At 42.0% G+C, this 9,156-nt stretch overlaps 1 pseudogene; it reads left to right on the top strand.

Moving 5' to 3' along the window:
* Nucleotides 1-376: 376 nt before the first annotated feature.
* On the top strand, nt 377-556 carry LOC126542114 (U2 spliceosomal RNA; annotated as a pseudogene).
* Nucleotides 557-9,156: the final 8,600 nt, after the last annotated feature.

Below are 9,156 nucleotides of genomic sequence, written 5' to 3'. Positions count from 1 at the left end.
GTAGAACAGACGCACACCTCACCGCACTCCGAGGACACACGTTGCTTCACCGTATCCGAGGCGATCGTGGGTTGGTCGACGTCCCGCAGTACAGTAGTGGTTGTGAGGCCACTAGAAAACCACAAGCGGCTACAAACAACAGGTGCCACACAAGATTGGTTCCCCACAAACTCCCTCTGAAACTTGCCGTTGCTCCGGGGAAACGTTCCAAGTTTGCGGTATCAGGGCCACATGGACGGTTGGCATTTCTTTCCGCCTCGCGGTCCAGACGGGCAGCACGCTTACGGGACCACCACCACGGTAGAGTGGAAGGAAAGAAAAGGAGAAGCGCAAGCGCTTGGAACGCCGACAAAGAGAGGGTGGTGCGAACGTAGACATGGCCGACTTGGGTCAAGGTGTAGTATCTATTTTTATCAGCTTAATATCTGATATGGGTTGTATTTGAACTTAAGCTAATAAAATTATTTTTGCAAGCTGGCGGAGTGCTTAAAGCCTGCTTCACTTCCACCGCGGGTCGGCCCGGTGTTGCACTACCTTCGGGATCGGCTCACGTATAGGGAGAAATTCTCGGTCTACACGGCTGTTGCCCACGGACACGTTTTTAATGAGAACCTAGCCAAATACAGGTTCGCTGCAATACTGCTGCTACTGATCACGACGATAATAATAATAATAATAATAATAATAATAATAATAATAATAATAATAATAATAATAATAATAATAATAATAATAATAATAATAATAATAATGTTTATTGCCACAAAATAATACAAAACAACACAAACAGGCCGGTCTAAACCTCAGTTGGCTTGTAGGACCGTGCCTAGGAATATGATAGACATGGCAAGAAAAAAAAAACGCATAAATTGATGTGACATGTAGAACAATGAAATAAAACAAATGACAAATAAATTGAATAGAACGAGATAGCATTTGGTTTATCTACTTAAAACAAAAGAGGTTGAAGAAGTAAATATTGTGATGCAAAAATGTTATGGAGGTTGATTTCAACATATCTGCTTTAATAATTCTTGCAGCGTGCTTTTCCATGTCACGTTAGAAATTTCGTCAGACAATTTGTTAAAGATGTCCGGCACATATGCACAGCGTCTGGCCGCATCATACCTTGTGGCTGGACGAGGAACTACGTAACGGACGTGTTTTATCATTTCTCTTCTGGTAGCACTTTCTTGTTTGAAAGCCGAATTCCAAAAATGTTTAACGACAACTTTTTCTATAAGCAAAGAGTGAAAATTCGCTAGACCAAGTTCACGGAAGATCTTTGCAGCTGTTACTATTCGGGAATTGTAGGCAACATTTTTAAAAATATGCTTTATAATCTTGTCTACCCTGCATCTCCAACGATCCGAACAGAAGCCGTAGACTGTATACATATGCAGTATCTCAACACACTGTAGCCAAGTGCATGTACTATAATCTTTTTTACAGACAAGGCTGCAATACTTTTGATATTAAACAACAGCCAGGCTACTGACCTCAGTTTAGAACAAATAAGTGATAGGTGATGTTGCCACGATAACTTACTATCGAAATAAAGTCCGAGATATTTCACACAGTGTACGTTGAATAGGCGCAAATTTTCAAGAAACACAGTCCGACTCATGTAAGTAGAGAGGCATGTTAATTACAAGCGTCGTCAATCTGGAACTGAGCTTAGGGCGACTTGCACGAAGCATTCTAACTGCGTGTAAAGAACTTCGCGAAACTGACGGTGAAGTGGCGCACAACAAATTGCCGAGTACCACAATTAAAATGGTTTTTTGTACGTGTCTTGAGTGGAGAGCGAAAACGAACAAGTTGTGTTTTTGGGGCATTAACAACAATACCATTATTAGTGAACCGAAGCATTACCTTGAACACGTCATTTTGCAACATTTCAGTGGACATTTTGTAAGAAAGATGTTACAACAGTAACACAGTGTCGTCAGCATATTGGAACACGGTACATTTGGAAATTGCCAAAGGAAAGTCATTAACAAAGATATTAAACAACAATGGCGATAAAATGTACTCCTGTGGAACTCCAGCTTTCAGCGACAGTTTAGAACTAAAAACGCCCTTATCATAGGTAGCTACCACCTGAAATCTGTTGCTCCAGTAATTTTCGAGAATTATGTAATAAGGCCCACGAAATCCCGAAAAATACAGTTTACTTAACAAGATTTTATGATTCAGGGGCTCAAACGCTTTCGCTACATCTAAGAACAGCGCACACGTGAAAAGATTCTGATCGAATGCCGAGAACAGTTCATCCGAAAATTCCTCAAGCAGTGCCACAGTACCACGTCCTGAAACAAAGTCAAAGTGCCGATCAGTCAGGATAGAAAATTTCTTAAGAAAAAAAGACATAGTGTGGAAAAGAAATTTTTCTAAGACCTGAGCAATAACCGGCCATATAGAAATTGGCCGATAATTTTCAATACTATCTTTCTTCCCTGATTTGTGTAGGGGTGAAACAACTGAAGTTTTTAGGCATTCTGGAATTTCGTCACCTTCCAAAAAAAAAAACCATTCAGTATATGCAGGATAATATGTTACAGCGCATTGAAATTCCTCCTGATGATGTGTAAAGATATTCCATCATATCCAGTGTGTTTGTTAGGATGGAAACGGAAAATAATAATAATAATAATAATAATAATAATAATAATAATAATAATAATAATAATAATAATAATAATAATAATAATAATAATAATAATAATAATAATAATAATAATGGGGGGGTTGGTCAATCCCTCGTCGAATATATTTGTGGATAAATAACTGAAGGTTACATGTGTGCCTAACCGAGCTGGGCAAATGACTTCTTTCTTTCTTGGTTTTGCTCACCGACCCTCACGAAGCAAGCCACGCCCTCACTTCACCCTCATCCTCATTCTGAAACATTTGCCTGCCCTTCCTCACCGTCACCACAAAAGATTCACTAGGCCTCTCTCGCCCACACTTTATCATAGAAAATGCTACCATCCTTCTCTCGTCGTGTTTCAGTGGCTGCCGGGTCATTGTATCTCCGGCAACGACCTCGCCGACGAACCTGCTAGGAAAGCACACGAAGGAGCAAGTCTTGTTTCTGTACATTTATCGAGGACTGACGCAGCCCACCACTTAAGCAAGCGAGCACACCGTTCGACGTTGGAGAAGTGGCATACACCTGAATTCGCCTAGCAACGACTGCGTCCCCTCGACTCATCTATGCAACTGCGGCTGTTACCTGGGCTTCCGCGAAAGGAGAAGACATGGCGGCGCCGCTTACGCTTGGGCGTCGCATTCACCAATGCATATACGTGTTTGATTGGAATGGCTGATAGTGTCGAGTACAATGCCTGTGGTGTCGAGGAGACTATAGAACATCTACTGCGCTTCTATCCAACTTTTGAAAATGAAAGACATGACCTCTGCACAGCTCCAAATCGGTTAGATAGAAAACCATTCACACTTAACAAGACCTTGGGACCATGGCCTCGCATATCGCAGCTACAAAAGGCCACAAAAGCGCTGCTGCGATATTTAAAAGCTACCGGATTGAGCGACCGTCTGTGATCCTTACTGAGTGACCGTCAGTGGATATGGAACAGAAAACTGTTACCACGTCGGCGATATCCACAGTGGACTTTCTCTTCTTCTCTTAATCTTTCCCTCCCCTTCTCCCATTGTAATGTAGCAAACCGGGCTCAGTCCTGGTTAACCTTCCTGCCCTTTCATTTGTCATTCTCTCCCTCTCTTACGTTCGGTTCGGTACTATCTGAATTAAACTATTTACTTGTCCTTTGTTTAGTTTAGAAATATGATTGCCTTCCCGGCTGCCGCGCAATTTACGGTTGTCAAAGTGCGCCACATTGCGTTGCTTATAGGGGCACTGACTAAACGTCAAGATTAAGCCGTGCGGAATGCTCGCAAAGCCGCCATCTCATCTGCCATTTCTTATTTTTTATTTATTTTCTTTGCAGTCAGAAAGTGCGTTTTTAACGTAGAAGTCAAACAGCGAAACAAGGCACTGCCCGATATTTCCGCAGTCGCTAGGGGGAGCTGCCTATTTTAATTCGCAGCTGCATGCTCGCGTAATCCACGAAGTCTTTGCGACATTCTTGGACAGTCACGTTTCGTTGCCAGCGCAGTGGAGAATAAACATCCTGTGCTCTCGAATGCGCAGATCGTGCCGAGATTCTTAGTGGTACGATGGGGATAACACGCTACAAAGAAACACTCCTGAAAACATGCATGCTGCCTCCAAACGCGGTCGGGAATAAGAGAGGGGCAAAGAGGCGCAATTGAACAAAGGAAAAGCGGTGTCTGGTAGGAATTCATGGGATTAATATGTCCTGAGGAGAAACTGTTTAAGAAAGCTCGGCGGAGACTGCTGAACACTTTGTAGTTAGCGCCGTGAAATCAGGCTTGTTGTGCTAGACTTTTTTAGCTTGCTAGGGCAATTTCTGTCTTAATTGTCTTCATCAGCACATGAATTACAAACTAAAATTTGAGCGGCACGTTCGTGTGAAATGTTCTGTTTTTTTGCCGATTGTGAATTAAGAAAATGTAGTCGGAACACCAGCCAATTAACAAACATATAAAGTTACAAGCCCAGAAGCACGCGACGAGTCGTCGTCGTCTTTAAATAAGAATTCGCTCAAACCTCATCCCCCCTTACAGGCACGTAGCAATGAATAATCGCCGTGCAAAATGTCGAATAAATGCAAAAAGCAAAAAAAAAAAAGAGTTCGCAAGGCTGAGCTTTACCTGTGTGCATGCCAGCCGTAGGGGCTGAGCCACTAGTGTTTCTAGCCACAGCGGCTACATTTCGGTATGGGAGCAAAGTTTCGTAAGTGTGCAGGTTATTACTACATTCAGCTAGTATTTAAATAAGCCTACATAAGCCTACGGGTTATGCAGCATTGGAGCCGACCCTATGGTATACCTTGTATACCTGGCGCAGTTGTGGAAAGGGAAACATACGTTGTTATCATCAGCATGCACTAAAAAGCCGAAGCGAATACTTGTCCAGACATAAGTAAGTTTGTTAATTGCACGGAGCATAACATTATTTATTATACTGTGTAACGATCGTTAACTAGACGAAGCGTGAATGTATCCTACGCATAGTTGCTGAATTATTCCAAATAATTGCTAACGACGTTTTTCTTTATGCAGAAAGTTTCGCCCTACTTACAGGGAATCCAAAACAGAGAGCTTGTCAGAATTCGTGATTAGATACTCATCAACTACCTGTTATACTGGTCAACTGTGTGCCTGTTTGCCTTTCTGGAGAATCAGTATAACAGCACGACGTTACAAAGGTTGAGCTAAATTACCGCTTACGTTGCATGGTTACGGTAAAAAAAAAAGTCCCTCGACCGCCGTTTTCATGCACCAGTCGAAGCATAAAACGGATCAGTTTTAGTTGTACTGTAGTCAAACTTTTGCTATATTAACGTCACATTTCTTTCTTCGTTTTGATTTTGCCTTCACTAGGACAACAAACGTTACCGATGCCTGAAACGCCTCAAAGTTCAAGTTTCTGTCTTTTTCTAATCAAAACAAGAAGCGGTGAACCTCAGAATGCTTATTTCGGATAAAGGAATGCGCTGAACTGCAGTAATAAGTGAAAAAAAAAAAACAGGAAAAAACCATGAAACACGGGCGTAACGCCAAAAAGTCGCCTTCACATTCACTTTCGTCGCCATTCGAGCTACAGCGAACATCAACTTCAATTTATCGCTGAGGTTAGTTACAAGTGGGCTTCCGCGTACTAGCTTGAGAGGCTCCCTTCCCGTGCACTTCAAAACTTCTGACATCAAGGCCGTCACGTATGCGATTTAAGTGCACTCACGATCTCTGTACTTCAACAATTGCCATCACATTTTCTTCATTTATCCTCACATCGTCCCCGTTGCCCTCCCTCGCCTTCACTTCACAACGTCCGTCCGCCTCTAACCTGACCAATTTTTCGCATCCAATTCTCACCTCACCCTCACCTTACTACGTGAGGGTGAGGGAAGATGAGGGTGAAGACGCTCTCGTGAGGGTGGCCATGTATGGCGTCGAGTATAAGTGCTAGTAGTGAGCGCGTATCCTTTCCTCGCAAAAAAAGAAAACAACAAAAATTCTACATGAAACTTCTACATATAGCGCCGGAACGTAGGTATCTCTAAAGCACACGAACCTTTTAATAGAATAGTGCATTACCTTCAACGTCTTCATTGAAATAGTTGGGTCGTTGAGTTAAACTTTGGGTAACTGGATGAGTGCCCATGCTTGGCCAATCCTCCAGAACGGGCATTGTTTACGTTTGCGCGGAGATCCGTCATACTTACCAAAGCACGCGCTCCGTATAACACCCCCAAAGAATGAGAAAATAGTAATTATATCTAAAGTCCATAACTAACCTGCACGCACAGTGCTGCCAATCTCTGAAGCCAGTTTCCCCCTAAAGAGGATAGAAAAATTCCCTAGGTATCCCTAGATTTGTGTAGTATACAGTTATCCAGTTTGTCAGTATTGTATTTCAATAAGATAAACGTTTGTTACGCAAAAAGACTGCAAGTTTGTAGTTGAACCTTACTTCTAATCTGGTCTCTATGACTTTTGGTAATGAACTCGCTGCACCGAATGTGAAATGATGTTGTAGAGTTGAATCTATATTCAGAAAAGAAGAGGTCACCACGTTAATACTTGGCTCGACATGCAGAACAAACTTGTACAACAGCAAAAAGCCAAGACCGACATGGAACATTATTCCAATTGTAAGGAAGGTGGCGCCGGATGACCCTTACAGAATATAGCAGTGCCCAAACAGTATGCTCCCTTACAAAAATGACTTTAGACTGTCTATAGAAAGTCTATAGATTTTCATAGATGACCTTTCCTTTCTATAGATTTGGACTTTTGTTGATACAAAGTCTATAGACTGTCTATAGACGAAAGTCGATAAAGTTTCTATTTCTTTTTGTCTATTCGCAGTCTATAGACGGTCTATAGAAAAAAGTTGATAAGGTGTTTGTTTCCTTTTTGTCTACTTCCCCTCTATAGAATACCTACAGACGAAAGTCGACGCAGTCTCTATCTATATTTTCCATACTTTGTCTATAGACTTTCTATAGACGAAAGTCGATAGGGTTTCTATTTCTTTTTGTCTACTCGCAGTCTATAGACGGTCTATAAAAAAAGTCGATAAGGTGTTTGTTTCTTTTTTGTCTACTTCCCCTCTATGGACTACCTATAGACGAAAGTCGATACTGTTTCTATCCATTTTGTCCATACTTTGTCTATAGACTTTCTATAGACGAAGTCGATAAGGTTTCTATTTCTTTTTGTCTACTCACAGTCTATAGACGGTCTATAGAAAAAAGTCGATAAGGTGTTTGTTTCTTTTTTGCCTACTTCCCCTCTATGAACAACCTCTAGACGAAAGTCGATACAGCCTCTACTATTTTTGTCCATACTTTGTTTATAGACTTTCTATAGACGAAAGTCGATAAGGTTTCTATTTCTTTTTGTCTACTCGCTGTCTATAGACGGTCTATAGAAAAAAGTCGATAAGGTGTTTGTTTCTTTTTGTCTATTTCCCCTCTATGCACTACTTTTAGACGAAAGTCGATACAGTGTCTATTTATTTTTGTCCATATGCTTTGTATATAGACTTTTTATAGACGAAAGTCGATAAGATTTCAATTTCTTTTTGTCTACTCGCAGTCTATCGAGGGTCTATAGAAAAAATTCGATAAGGTGTTTGTTTCTTCTTTGTCTATTTCCCCTCTATATGGACTACCTGTAGACGAAAGCCGATACAGTTTCTATTTATTTTTGTCCATACTTTGTCTATAGACTTTCTATAGACGAAAGTCGATAAGATTTCAATTTCTTTTTGTCTACTCGCAGTCTATAGATGGTCTATAGAAAAAATTCGATAAGGTGTTTGTTTCTTCTTTGTCTATTTCCCCTCTATATGGACTACCTGTAGACGAAGGCCGATACAGTATCTATTTATTTTTGTCCATACTTTGTCTATAGACTCTCTATATTATGGACAATAGTCGACAAGGTTTCTATTTCTTTTTCTCTACTCCCGGTGTATTGAATGTCTATAGAAGAAAGTCGATAATATGTAATTCCGAGTTCCCATACCCCCCGCCCTCTGCGAACGCGATGATATGGCACTGGTTCATGCACGACGGCACCGCAACCCCGGCGCGGCGGGCAAACCGTGCAGACTGCTAGTGTGCGTTCGATGCAGCTTCCCCGAACGAGGATCGCGGCGGAGCAGGCATCGTCCGAGTCACCAAGGTCTTCCAGGCACCCGAAGGCCCTAAACCTGGCTGCTTCCCGGACGTACACTTCGCGAAGACCAGGTGGTGAAGGTCAGATGGTGATGATGTGGCAAAGGTGGTGAATAAGTGGCGAAAGCCGGCAGATCAGGTGGTGAATTCACCACCTGGTCGGCCTCTGAGTGGTCGTGGTCTTGCATGTATATAGATTAACAATAGACAAACATCGTTAATCTGGGCCCAACCCGTTTACGCTGTAACCAAGCGCAAGTACCGGTGGATAATACGTAGCTGCGTTTGATATAAGCCACTGAAGTTGTATACTGCTGAGATTGCTGTAGAGCCTTTTTGTAGACATTAGTATACACATAGTGTATACCTCCGCATTTGTTGACCACATGATATGATCTACGTAGTCGCTCTCGGCAATCCCAAGACAGTCTTCACAGTTGTCGCATCACTTTTGCGGCAGTAGAATAAAGAAAGCAAAACGCCGATCCAATTGTTATAATAGATTTTATGAACGCCAGCTTCAGCTACAAGTGGATTCCAAACAGCTAACAGCAAAAACACTCGTAATGTTTGCAGCTGACAACGCGGACTTTGTGAATGTGCGATGAACCGATGTAGCGCATGTGGTGTTCGCGTTGTGTGTCGTCCGATTCTCGGATACTTTTCACATTGTCTTCATATCTCGGCTGCTTCACTAACATCGGGCGTTTTTTTGTTTGCTGATATCCTGCACTATAAACCCATCAAAGTTTCTCATTCACTTAAAATAGGTGCCAAATTCTCTGAGCCCACCCAGTATTTCGCCGGCGGTATGCCTGCGCAGCCACGCATATGAGTACCTCAAGACTGTACTGATTGC

The sequence above is a fragment of the Dermacentor andersoni genome, chromosome 2 (assembly GCF_023375885.2).
Source record: "Dermacentor andersoni chromosome 2, qqDerAnde1_hic_scaffold, whole genome shotgun sequence".
Lineage (NCBI taxonomy): Eukaryota > Metazoa > Arthropoda > Arachnida > Ixodida > Ixodidae > Dermacentor > Dermacentor andersoni.
This window is presented reverse-complemented; position numbering and strand designations above follow the sequence as displayed.